Here is a 14,788-nt window from a genome sequence, read left to right as displayed (position 1 = left end):
ACTTCTATGCCTCTTTATAACTTTTAGAAATATATACAATTTTTAACTGAAACAAAATAGGAAAATAATAAGATAAATGTGAGCACAGGATTTGATCTATTTACACAACAAAACTAGAAAATTAATTTTGGCCTGCCCTTCTCACCATGATGGTTTCCAAATTCCCACATTTAATTGTGTGATCAATCATAGTGTCTCTAAGTAACTAACAAATTATTGATCAAATAATTTCTATAACATTCCAAGAAGGTCCCTAATGACTCCTTTCTCCTGGTATTTACACTCCTGTGTAGGTCCACTTCTATACTGTATTAGGGATGGCTTGCGTGACCAGGGAGCACAGGACTGAAAAACTGAGGCCTGTCAACAACCGTATGGGTTTGTTGAGCTGTGAGCTGACTGCAGTTCCAGTCGACAGCTTGATGGCCACCCTGTGAGCCAGAACCACCCAGCTAATCCGCTCCTGAATTCCTGGTCTTCAGTAACTGTATGAGGTAATACATATTTGTTGTTTTAAGTTGCAAAATATTGCAGTAGTTTGTTATACAACAATACAGACCTAATACCATTTCCATGGTATTAATCTGGTAGAAAAATGTTTGTTGTGAACATAAAGATAATCTAGTATAGTGGTTTGCACATGGTACATCAAAAAGGATATACTTAATATAGTCATCAACCACAAAAACCAGTGCGTCCATTCTGAATTTTGTTTACAAATCATGTTTAGCCATTGGTAATATTAACAAAAAGTAAATGAGAAAAGAATAAAAGCAAATTTGAACATTATTTAAACAAAGGTTCTCATGGGTTTATATTGACTGCCTTAAAAAATATTTTGTTTGTAAAGTGCCTTCAAAATCTATTAAAGTCTATGCTTGTAAGCAAAGATGGAATATAGAGGGAAGTTCTCAGGGAAATCTAAACTATCTTCTATTAAAACCTTAATTATTTTGATTTCGTATACAGCAGATTAAGTGTTTACAATGGAGCAAAGGGAATAAGCCAGCAATAAAGAAAACAAAAAGTCTGTGCCCTTTAAGAAGTGCACATTCCAGTAATTCTTCAAAGCATTCAGGACGAATGGGCAACAAATTCTTTAGCCGATATCAGGAAGATTATTACCCTATATAATGTCATCTTTATTCATAGGAAAAAATATTTATATCGGGTGGAAATCTGTCTTCCTTTGAATGACATTCATTTCTTTTAGCTTTTTCCTCTAATTGACACATTGTGTATCTGCACCCTATATTATGTGGCTGCCTTTCAAACCCACCTGAAGGGATGTTCTTACATTTTCTTGTAGTATCCCACCCAATCCCCATTTTTTTTAACCAGGCAAAAACTTAGGTAAGTTTACATATATTTTTGAAAGTCCAAATATCTAAAGTTTAAAGAACAGCAATTGCTTTAAGCTAAATGGCTTTTTCTGTTTGCACATTTTTGCTCAGTGATAAGCTCTAATATAGCATATTATTGTTTCCTCATGCATTGTAGTATGGCATGCACTGTACATGCATATATACTTTTAAATGTTTCATTGTTGGGAAGTAGAATTCCCAATTTTTTTTTTTTTTTGTATTTGATAGATGCAAATAGATGTTCTAGGGCACAAGGTTAAAGTGCCGTTCTCACAAGGCTGCTTTGTGATGAGGTTGGAAATCAGGTACGGATGACCCAATGCAGTTGGAGGGACACATTCCCTTTGCCATGACTACAGAAAATCAGTGAAAAGCAGCCAATCTGCAAGCCTTGTCAAGTGTAATGTATTGTACCTTGAGGATATAAAAAGATACTCGTATACAAAGTAAAAAAAAAAAAGGTTTGCAGTGAGAGGTGAACAGGATGCCATAAAGAAAAAAGATGGCTTGTATTTAAAACATATTTATCATTTTGAATGGGATACCTGTTCTTGATGGCTGCATTCTTTGATAAGGATGTAAAACCTTGAGTACTTGGAAACCATTGTCAGGGAAAAGAGAGTGATCAATTTTCTTCAAAATGCGAAGTAGCTCTGAGTGCATTATCTTGAAGATTTCCATTGTCTGTCAGTGACTCATACCATATCCAACTGTAACTTTGCCTTTCTCCAAATTGTAGAAGACAGTGTCTGACTCACTGACAGACAATAGCAAATTCTCCTCAAGAGAGAAGGCACATGAGAAGCAAACATCTGGGAACTAAGTTACAAAGGAGTAATTCAGAAAAAAGTTAAGATGCCACTGTCCACATCTCTCTGTACATCTGCTCTCCTGAAAAATGTTTGTTTGTTCTTCTTTAAGGAGAGAAAAATAGATTGTGTTGCAATGTAAATAATAGCATTTAGTATGCTTAGTACAGATTTCTTAACCAAGTATCATCAGGTTCATGTATTTCCTTATCATAAACAAAGTTGAAATACATAAATTTGTTATTGTTGTTTTTAATGCATATAAGTTATGTTATCTATCTTCCCAAATATAAAGATAAAATAGAGAATGGGCAGAAAGAACTATAATATAGTAGACATTGAGCCATATTAATATACTGCTTTATAATGAAATTAAATTTTGAGTTTTATCTATTTTTATGCAGTTCCTTTTATGCCTATATATTGCTTAATATATGTTGCTTTCACTTGATCTCAAATGAATCCAAAAATTAATATAAACTGTTTTTCTTTTATGTTTCAAACTTGTTTTATACATTTCTGAGAATTATTTTTTCCCATCTAGTTACCATTCAGGCAGGATGACATGTATTTTGCACTTCATAGAACTTTTACAAAATTTCCATGCTTTTTTCCATAAGCAGTAAACAAGAGGGTTTTTTATTTAATAATGAATGTTAATAGAGCCAAAATTTTAGTGTCATTTTTTAGTAAAGAAGTTATTTCAGTCTTTAAAATTTTCTCTTTTACCATACCATTAGTCAAGAGTATCTAATGAATGTTTGCATTTCATATCACATTATACTGATCTGCTCTTTTAATGATTTTTTTTTACCATAGACCAAGCAACAAGTAATAATACAAAAAAAAAAAAAAAAAAAATCCAGCATGCTATGTCTCTGATTATCTCATGAAATTTATCGATTCTAATGACTTTCTATGAAGAGACCCCTTTGCTGTTGTTGCAGTTGCGTGTGTATGTTTACATGTATGCTTGTATAACCTAATTTTTTTGAAATTACTCTGCAAACATAAACCTTCAATATTTTGCTGTTTGTTCTTGAAATGTTCCACATCCAGCTTCATGCTAATAAGCCAATTCCTCCAACATCTCTCAAAATGCATCTACTTCCTGCATGAGCACTTTCATTCTGTACACTTAGAAACAAACAAAGATAGATTTAACATCAACTATGTTTCAGATGCTGTCTTGGTGGTTCAGTAATCAATGTGAATATTGTGTCTCTTGGCTCCCAGAGAGCTCCCTTTCTCCTAGGAGAAAAGAACCAATACAAAAATAACTACATAATGGTAAAATAAGTGTCAAAATGAAATCGAATCAATATAACGTAAAGAGAAACGATCTCTTCCTTCGAAAGTCAGAAAAGACCTCATAAAAAAAAATATTTGTGGTTAGTTCCAAAAGAATTTTGCCAAGTAATTGCAAAATAAAAAAGAAAGTGTGATCCAAGTAAGCATTGAAATAGTAAATCTTTAAAAGTGTCAGTGTGCATGATAATCCAAGTCAATTTTCCAGAAGTTACATAGAAGATGCATGAAGTAATGAGAAGGAAAAAAAAAAAGACACCTGTAATGTATTTCTTGCTAGAAAGTGAAGGGTTTGAGTGTATTTCAGGTTTTGGATGTTATTCTCCAAGTAAAAGGAAACCATGGAAGATTTCTAAAGAGAAAGGCAGGCTCTTATTTAGATTGCAAAATGTTTTTTTGACAACAAAAAAAGAAAAAGAAAAAACATTAGGGTTTGGAAACTTCAGGCATAAGTGTCAGTAAACAGGCTCCTGATAGTAATCCAAGTGAGAGGTAAATAGGGACTGTCTTAAACTGGGGAGGGGGAAAGGGGCAATGGAAAGAAACATGAACAAATCAAAAAAGTACAAGCAATTATTGCAACACTATACTCTATGAAGAGCCAAAAGTTGCTGCCCTATAAATTGTTATTCTTTGCTAGTTGTGAGCACTCCTCTGGGATTTCTACATGTACTTAGTTCAGTTAAATATATACAGAGGTGGGTAAAAGTAGGTTTACAGTTGTTCATGTGGAAAATAATACAATAATTAATAAATAACAGTACAAGAATAAACTCCATTTTGTGTACTCACAACTGTAAACCTATTTTTGCCCATCCCTGTGTGTGTATATTATGTTTATCTTAAACCTCTACATTTTCAAACTGGATATATTCACTCCCTTTAATTAGTTATCATACGACATGTTTTTCACCTTATCATCTTGATGACTCTACTCCAAATATGCTGCATGTTTTCAAGGTTCTTCTTAAAACCTTAGATTCGAATTTTTATGGTTTTATTGATTCATATTTCCTATTTATAGTTATAGTTTTACATTGTATATTTCGATTTTCTATTGTAAGAAAATAATGCCTCCTTTGCCTGTTTCAAAAATACACACCGTACAGCCTATTTTTTCTCATCTTCCTCAGATAGTTTAGCATAAATCAGAGAAGTAGTACCACAAAAGCAATTATGCAAGGGGTTAGTGGTAGCAAATGAGATAGTTCATCTAAATGAAAGTTAACATACACCCTCATATTGATCAAATACAACTAAAGAGCTATAATTAATTATATGTATTCTTTTTACAGAAAATGAAGATAGCATATATTTCCCTAATTTCTAAATAAATTATTGAAATTTGATAATTAAGTTTCTCAATTTTCAGTTATACAGATGCGGAAAATACTTTGGAACTTAAGTGTGTAATGCTTCCAGTTACAACTTTTAAATGAAGTTCATATATTAAACATTTTATTTTAAAGTGACCAAGCTAAACTATCACAAAGTAGCATTATTTTTCAGTAAGAAATTGACTGCATAGGCCATTGGCTGAAGTTTTTTCTTTTTTCATTAATTTTAACTTAATTTTCTTTCAGATATTCTCAAAATTTCTATATTTTAGCACCCTCCTTCCTAGGACCAAGACTACTCAAATCGAAATGTCTTTTTGCTGCTAAGTGACTGAAGCTTTATTTATTATAACTCCTTCTGACTTCTAAAAATTTACTTCTTAGTAGGAAATATTAAAGTGACTACTGACTAGATAATAAGCCAAGAACACTTTAACTTCTATATGTATCTACATTTCTTAGGCAAGTGAGAGAATGTCACTTCAGAGGTTCACTTAATATGGGCAGCTGACATTTTCCAGTAGAAAATAAAATTACTATCCTCACACACTCATCATCAAACTAATAATGCTATTATCTCTCAATCTTTGTTGATAAAGATAATTGCAATAATACAGATGTGCAGTTTTAGTCTTTTATTCTGGCTATAAGAAAGGCACAGAAGTTTTCATTGCAAGGGAGCAATTAGAGAAGTGCAGGGAATCTTAATTCCTCAATGCACTCCATAACAAAGGAGGACATCTGGCTGTCAGCAGACCAACGTGCAATCAAATTAACATTATGAGAATACCATTGGCAATTCTTATTTTCTTCCCAACATAAACTGTTTTGGAACTCTTAGTACTTTAAAATATTATCATTTTCTTTAAATATGCAGCCAATAATTTCATCTCCAAAGAGCATTAAAGTCACAAGAATTTTTAAAAGTGACCATCGTATTTCTCTCAACAGACCTGAGTAAGTTTGACCTAGCAAAGAGAAGTTGTCATGATGAGTTTTATATAGCCTTCTCTCTGGCACTGTTTTGTCCAGAGAAATCACAGCCTGCCCATCTTTAAAGAGGTAAGAGACAAGATCATTCTTTCAGAAGGAGTGAGACTTTCAGCCTCCATGAGTCTTTGTGATGTCCTATAATATTCCTGGCATGTGCTATCTCTGTATGGGACCAGACAACTGGATTTGAAGCTGGCCTCTAATGAACAAAAATAATGGCTAGTCAAGAATATAATCAATACTAGAAACAAATCTGTGTAATCATGCTTAAAAATATTAGTATATTTTTCTATATAATTATAACTGATGTCCATAATTTAGACTTTTGAACAAATATGGTATATATGAAATCATATTATTTTATAAATGGCGATCAATTTGTTAGCAAAATTTGAACTACAATGCAACTGTGTGTGTGTGCATGTACAATGTAAATACACTCTGGAAAATGTGGTTTAATTGCAAAGAAAAAATGTTGTATGGTGATCTTGGTACCTTTGTTATTGTTCAGGAACACATTTAAATTTTCCTGTCAAGTACTGTTCAGTGAAATTTATCATTCATTATTCAAAAATAAAAACCAATTGCTTTATTATAATAACCAAACCATTTAAATGAAACCATGAAGAGTACAATAATAAATCTCTTCCAGTCTAGACATCAAGTTCCCTGTTCAGAAGAAAAACTAAGTTTATTTTTTAATTTTTCAGAAATTTTCTTTGCAATTATAATTGAACCTGATACAATATATTTGTTTCCTATGTTTAGTTATTAATAGTGTATTTAATATTTTTAGGATATTTTATTTTAATTGTTAATATTAAGGAAAATAAATTATTAAAAAAAAACAATTATAATTAACTTAGTCAAGATTTGTTTCCATAAAGTACAGTTTTAAGATACAAGTTTTAGATACAAGCTGAGCATTAGGATTTCAAGTACTGAAAAAAGGGAGAACAAAATTATATTAACTTAATTTTGATAGACATGTATTTCATGCAATAATATGAAGAATGAAAGTCTTATTTTAGAAAATTTCATATTAGGAAATTCAAAATCAAGGAAGACACCCCATCTTAAGAATACATTTTTCTACAAGTAAAAATAAATATTAACAAAGATCTTGAGAAAAACCAATCTCTATATAATTTATTATTATGTAGGGGAAAAATGAATATTACTAAGAATATATTGGGAATTTGGTAGTTATTTCAAAGAACTGAATTATTCGTATATATATGGTCACATGTAGAAACAGTCCTCTTTGTTGAACATGGGGTAAATTTTTAATTATTTGTACCAAGAAATCTTTTCAAACATTTATATTATTTCCAGAGAAAAAATAAAAATCAGGATCATAGGAAAAGAAGAAAAATAAAGAAATGCAGGAGACAGAGGGATGTCTTGTGTTGAAAACATGAAATACTCAAAGTGGAATAGTGGGAGCTTCAGAGGAAAGGTCAAAAGATAAAGTGCCTTTCTCCCATTGTCATGATCAAGCAAAATTAGTAAAAGAATTATCTCTTTAGTGTTCATCTAAGACCCAAAGGAGGACATCTTTATCCCTTGATGTTCTCTACCAGGTACTCTGAACCATCCACTACCGTGGAGAGCAAACAATTGTTGTGTTACAACATCCTATCCACCCTTATCCAAATAATAGCAATAAGCTATACCAATGAAATATAAATGATTCGTATTTTAGTCCCTTAGGACCCTAATTTCGGCTGAAAATATTCTTGAAAAGACTAAGAATTTGATAACCATTTTATGTTAATATGGATAATTCCTTTACAGTCAAAATTACAACCACTAAATCAGTAAGTAAAAGGGAAAGCAGCCTTATAATGTTTTTCACATAATACCTGTGAAGCAAGTCCCTATTAAATTTTAATTTATTAAACATGTCAAGAAGTAGGAATTTTGACAATGTCAAGCAGCATTCATTCATATTTGGAAAAGAGATAAGTATAAGAAAAAAATTGATTTATTAAGAAGTTAATAATGTGAACATAAGTATAAAATATTTAAATATTTAGGAAACTGGTACACAATTAAAATACTAGGTAATAAGTATAAGATTAGAATATCAATAAAAGCAAAAAAGATTATGCCAGTGGTTACAACTGAGGGAAAATCATATTATATTCCATTCAGCATTATCTTATTTGTTCAATGTGTTAAAATAAGCATTCCAGAAAATTGAAATACACTGTTTTACAGAACTGTCAAGTAACACCAAAAACAAAAGTGAACAATGAAATGACGAAGGGTAAAATAAGAAGAAAGTTCTTTGTTAGGTTGGAAAGATCTTAAATTATTTTTTTAAAAAAAGCACAAAAAAAAAAAAAACTGGAAGCGAGATTGGTAAAAAGAGAGAGCCAAGGAAAATGAAATCACAGGATGTAATGAGATAAGAAAGTGTTATTATGAAGAGAAAGCATGACATTCTACCAAAAAAATTTATAATATAACAAAAATTCACAAGCAGATTTTCAGTTCCACTCCTAAAAAGTTGGATATATCTGAATGGCCACGAAATCAATAGATCAGTATATGTCAATAATATCCAAACTTTTAAATGTCAATGGAAATAATGTGTTTTCATGCTTGTCCATGCTTAGCTGACGACGTAATTGCATAAAACTTGTGTTTGGAATGAATTGGTAATGAACATGCATTTCAGATAAAGCCTACTTCAACTGGTACTGATGTTACTGATTAAAAGATGCAATTTCAGTACATCTATATGTCACATTTTTCTCTGTTCATTTAAATGATGGTTGACTTGATAGATTTTAGCCTGAATATACTTGCTGTTTTGCAATAAAGCTTTTAAACTATACAATCAAGAAAGTTCTTTTAATGTTTTGTGCCCTCACAAAACATATGGAATATGCAATTAGGATTTATAAAGTACCAAAAAAGTATAAAAATGAAAGCAACTTGGGTTTTGATAGCTTTGCTACATTTGCTAATTCCTTTCTAAATTCCATATTAAAGGCACGACGTTAAAGGGCAGTAGTAGTAGTAGAAAAAGGTTAATTTCTAAGTGACCACTTAGGGTAATTGCAATAAACATTCACTGAGTCCTTTGGCCTGCAGCAGGATGGTGGTTAAATTCCTTATGAGAGTAGTAGTTCTTATTTGAAATGCAATAAATAAGGAAAAATCCACATCTGTTCAAGCTTAAACTAAAAATAATGAGTACATTGTTTACTGATAGGTCCTCTGGAAGATAGCTCAGCAATCTTTATTTTTCTGAAACAAAAGGTTAGTTTCTTATATAAAGAATTGGAAAAATTTGAGTTAGAAATTCTTTAGAAGATTGAAAAGAAGGAAGTTATATATATTAAAAAATACTTTTGACCAGAGAGATCCCAGCTGATTTGGTGAAGAATGCAGCACTAAGTATAAATGCACATTTTTATTGTTATTAACAACTAACAATAATAAATTTTAAAATGTCGGAATAAGCCCATGAGATTCCTGTAATTCCTGATGGCTCCAGTCTGGAAGTCAGTGAATTCTTATTAATATAAATGTATGCTATTATTTTCTTATCACAAGAAAATATGGCAATGTATAAGTATGATGCTCAGGAAGGTATACATAGGTTGGGCATGCCCACCTAAAATAGCCAGACTTCAATACAGCAATTATTCTTTCTTTATCATACACAAAACAACCTATTAAGCAATAAGAAGTCACGGAGAGAAGATTCTACACAGTATTAGGAAGTTTTGAAAGAGGTAAGCTATGGAAAAGAGAAATGTAAGAGCCTTTCATAATTTCACTGACCTTCATATCATTCCTGGATCATGAAAAGCAGCTTCAGATCTCAGAACCTAATTTGTTTTTTTCTGATAGAAGGACTCATCTCTGACTCTTTATCGGGCTAACACTTCCTCAAACTGCTTTGGATCCCATTTTAAAAGCTACTTCATTAGGTGTGGCTTCAGTTATCCCTGAAATCAGACTAGGTTCCAGAAATAGGTACCATCCTGACCCTATTTTCCTTTCCTTAATACCACCCATCACAAGTGAATTAAAGTATAATTATCTGATTAATGTATTTTGCCAACTAAACAAAAAGCAAAGGATGAAAACCATTGTTGTTTCATACATATTATATGGTAGATTCTAAAGAAAAAAAATGTTTTAATCAATGTTGGGTGAATAGCATATCCATCAGGATTTTTATGTTTATTTTATTTAATTATATGAAGCCATATTGTTACCATTTCTATTAGAAAAAGGAAACTCTACAGAGTAATTTCACCACACATGTTGACTATGGTACTATTGGCTTGATATGTATGGAATAAATATATTCATAAAGTTAAACCTTTCTTAATTTTTGGTCCAGCATTTTTTATAGAACACCTCATATTTTCATCATGGGTAATGTCAATTGTGTTAAACACAGAACCTAGCCACTTTTACTCTTATAACTGTAATAATGCCTCTTTTTTTAAGAGTAAATTTTAATCTCTGGTTGAATAACTCATTTATTCCAGTAGGAAAACCTAGCAGTGGAGGTTTTATCTGTCTGAACTCCATGTAAAGTATTATTTATTTTTATTAGGTTAAATTTTTTCCCAATAGCACATGTTGTCCACAGTAATCTAATATTAGTTATTAATAACTGCCAGTACAAAAGGGAATAGTTGTTAATAAGGGTAGTAAACAAAATGAGAGGAATTACCTATCTCCGTGTTTTATGGTAAAGTATTTTTATTTGTTTCTGAAGTAAGTTAAGTATTTCATATTTTCTATTGCAATACAATGTTCTTTTGGGGAGGAATGATGACATTTGTAAATATGTAAAAAATCTGTTTCATTAGAAGATGCTGTGTTGATACAAAGAAAACCAGTAAACTTAAATTTTAACTATGAATGTAATGGATCTCCTAACAAGAATAATGAATTATAACAATTTTACTTAAAAAGGTGAAAATTGTTAGCATTATAGAGCTTAGAGTAAAAATTACTCAATGAATTGTGAAATTAAAAGACATCAAACTGTTATTTTTGAAAATATACCTTGACAACACATAACATATTGCATAGATCAACTAATTTTTTATTTTAAATATTTTATTTATTTAGTTTTAGAGAGCGAAGAAGGGAGGGAGAAAGAGAGGGAGAGAAACATCAATGCATGGTTGCCTCTCACAAGCCCCCAACTGGGGACCTGACCCACAACCCATGCATGAACCCTGACTGGGAATCAATCCAGCAACCCTTTGGTTTGCAGGCCAGTGCTCAATCCACTGAGTCACACAAACCAGGGCATCAACTAATTTTTTAGAACAATATTCTTTAGTGTGATTTCATGGTCATCAAGTGTAAGTTATTGGACTCATCACAATTAAGTGCTTAATTTGCAAATTTACAGAAAACTTCCCAGTACTAACTTTAGTTGTTCATACAAACTTACAAAATAAGTGAGAATTTGTAATTCATTATACCATATTAATAAGAGGGAAGATTGAAGCAAAAATACAGAGTAGCATTTAGAGTGACATAACTCGTGCTCACTCACAAAGCTTCCCTACTGTGCTTGTGCTCAGTTTTCTCAATTCAATCATCTTTCCCAGCCTATGCAAAATAATTACTTGAGTCCAGTTAATACCCATTCTATATTTAAAAGCTCCAAGTTATTCGTGAGTTTACTACATCTCAGTACAACTATAAGAGAAAAAAGAGATTTCCCTATGAAATGGTAGAGAAATAGTTGGATAACTGATAAAATAATAATTTGAAGAAAAATAAATAGAACCATAGAAGTCAGAGATAGCATATAGGAATGAAAAGCATACATTCGTACACCATGTCAAGTCATTTTCTCAAGGCTTAATAAAGAAAACAGCAATAGCAAGGAAAGTGCAGCAAACTGGGCAATCTAATCTATTTGCCAGGGTTTTCAAAGAACAACACGGGAGCAATTTTAAAACACAGCAACCAAGCCATGAACAAAAGCCAGGTCTTGATAATGTTCCATGGAAGAGCATAAGAAATAAAGAGGGAGAAAAAAAAATCAGGTGGGAAAGGTAAATAGGCGAAAGGCTGCTTTTACCTACAGATGTACAAGTATCGCTGAAGTGGAGTCAGATGCTTGGCATTCCTGATCATACTTGACTCCACTCCAGTGTAGTACATTAAGAGAATGAAGAACAGGGCACAGTGCAGATTAAGTATAATGACAGGGCACGCGTGGCAGCCAAGCCTAGCTGTTGAGTGCCGTGCACCATTCACTTGGCAGACAGGGTCGCAGTCTGTGAAAATGACTGTGAGGCTCATCAACTTAAAAGGAATGCAGAGAATTTAGACAGAGTTCAGGGCAGAATGATAATAATGGAGACCTCTAAGGAAACATTAAATAGAGTCATTAGCCTGGAGAAATCTGAGAAGCTGCATATTTATCGATCTTTAAACAAATTATGGCTTACCCCTCAAAGGAAAGAAGTCCATACTTTTTACTCCTTTGGGCATCACAAAAAGGAAATGAATTTAAATTGTACCATGAGATATTTAAGTTAGACATAAAGCAATATTTCCAGGTAGAGAGAAAGAGAGTGGTTTAAAAATTAACTTTCTCCGGAGGTCATTAAATGTATGCCATCTTAACTGGGTTAAGCCTAATGCTGTCTGCAATTTTCCATCACATGTTTCCTTCGGTGCTGTTATATTACTGTCTCTGGTACTCGGGCTTATAACAAATGATAGTTTTCTTATGATGGCATCTCTTTTTTGACTGAATGCCTTTCACTGTCACCTTTAATATGTGCAAAACATACAAGGAATAAAATCAAAATGACCTGTGCCAACCCAGTGCCTTTTTCTTTGTTCTTTTCTGTAGAGATATTTTAGGGAATTTTCTTACCTCCACATTGACTTCACTTTTAGGAACAGTTAGGACAGCTTGACTGCTTTCAGGAAGACTGAAATCTGGAAGATAATGAAATACGGGGTGAGGCAAAAGTAGATTTACAGTTGGGAGTACATGAAACAATTTATTCTTGCATTATTATTAATTATTGTATTATTTTCCATAGGAAAATATCCTGCATGTCGCCTGGCAGGATAAGGTCCCCAACACCGAGGTGCTGAAGCGAGCCAATATGAGCAGTTTGCATGCAGTTCTTAGCGAGAGACGCCTCAGGTGGCTCGGCCATGTCAAAAGAATGGATGCAGGCCATATCCCCAAAGACCTCCTCTACGGCGAGCTAGCAGAAGGCAAGAGGATGACAGGGCGCCCAAAACTGCGGTTCAAAGACATCTGCAAAAAGGACATGACACAATGCTCCATCAATCTCAACACATGGGAAGTTCAAGCAGACGACCGCCTAGCCTGGAGGCTCGCGGTCAGGCAAGGTACGTCAAGTGCAGAGGCTGCGCGCAACGAGGAGGCGGTCCAGAAAAGATCGAGGCGGAAGCAGCGTCAACAGCAGCAACAACGGCCATCTGCCTTCACCTGTACCAAGTGCGGCAGGGATTGTCACTCCCGAATCGGACTGCACAGCCATTCTCGGCCGTGCAGATAGACTCTCAAGAAGCTACGCCATCGTCTCTCGAGACGGACGGCTGCCGACGACGACGACGACGATTTTCCATAGGAACAACTGTAAACCTACTCTTGCCACACCCTGTAATATTCCAAGTATTCATTAAGCTAGTTTTATGTACAGTTCAAGACCATTCCACTAGACCCGGATGGGTGGTATTAGGAACAGGTTGGGGGAAAGCTGACTGCAGGGTGCCCTTCCCAAGACCAGCACACCTGTGGTTCCCAGACAGCCCAGTCACCAAGCTGTCTGTGCAGAGTTGAAGCAGGGATCTTCAGACTTAAAGAGTCCTTATTTAGGGAGTTCAGAAACTAATTTTTAAGACTTTTAAACTCCATGCAGGAACCTTTGTTCTAGTGTGTTAGCACTGAATCTAATGAGATAATTCAGGGATAATATAGAAAACCGTAGACTATTCAAACAATCCAATGAACCCTGCCCCCACCTAGTCAAACACTCTTAGTGCTAAATCATACTCTCTTCTTTTATTTAGTTCTCATACAAAATTCTAGAAGGGAAATTTAGAATGAAAAATGTGGTTAAAAGTGTTGCCTTTCTTTAAAACTGACTCATTTGTCAATTTGGCAGAATTTAAAAATACTAATTTGTCAAATTATAAATAAATATCTATATATGCATTTTCTTTTTTTTTTTTTTTAATTTTAATAACTTTTTATTTTGGTTTTTCAATTACAGTTGTCCCCTTTTCCCCTAATTTCTCTCCCCCACCCAACCCACCCCCTCTCCCGCTAATTTTAATAACATTTTAATTAACCCAGTGGACCCAAAATATTGTCAGTATAAAAATATTTCACTTTTTCTATACTAAATACAGATACTCACATGTACTTTACACTTACAGCACACCTCAGTATGTACTACACTTCAGATGTTCAGTAGTCCCATGTGGCTAGTGACTACCATGTTGAAAAATGCAACTTTAGACATTATTATCTAAGGTCTTTTTGATTCCCCAGGGTTCTGTGGCCTCAGTGGCTTCTAAGAAGAAAGGTGGGCCCTCCCACATCTGAGGGTTGATTTTTTTTTTTTCAGATTTAATGTGTTTTATTGATTAAATTATTACATTTGTGCCAATTTCCCTTCCCTCTGCTCCCCTCCACCCGGTGGCCCCCCTCCCTCCAGTTGTCCCCCCCTTTTAGATTATGTCCATTAGTTGTGCATACAGTTCCTCCCAACCTCTCTCCGTCTATTCCATTCCCTCCTACCTTGATCCCCAATTCCTATATCATCTCCCTCCCTTTCCCCATTCCCCCTCCCTGTTGACCTCCCGCCAATATGCTTCCCGTACCCACAGTTCCTCTTCCCCTCTCGTTGCCTATTTAGTTTGCCTTTGTTTCATCTCCCTAGCTTCTGTTTTTTTTTTAAACCAGTCCCTTTAACATCTC

The sequence above is a fragment of the Furipterus horrens genome, unplaced genomic scaffold (assembly GCF_987537825.1).
Source record: "Furipterus horrens unplaced genomic scaffold, mFurHor1.1.pri manual_scaffold_1, whole genome shotgun sequence".
Taxonomy (NCBI): Eukaryota; Metazoa; Chordata; class Mammalia; order Chiroptera; family Furipteridae; genus Furipterus; species Furipterus horrens.
Note: the sequence above shows the minus strand (reverse complement) of the source record.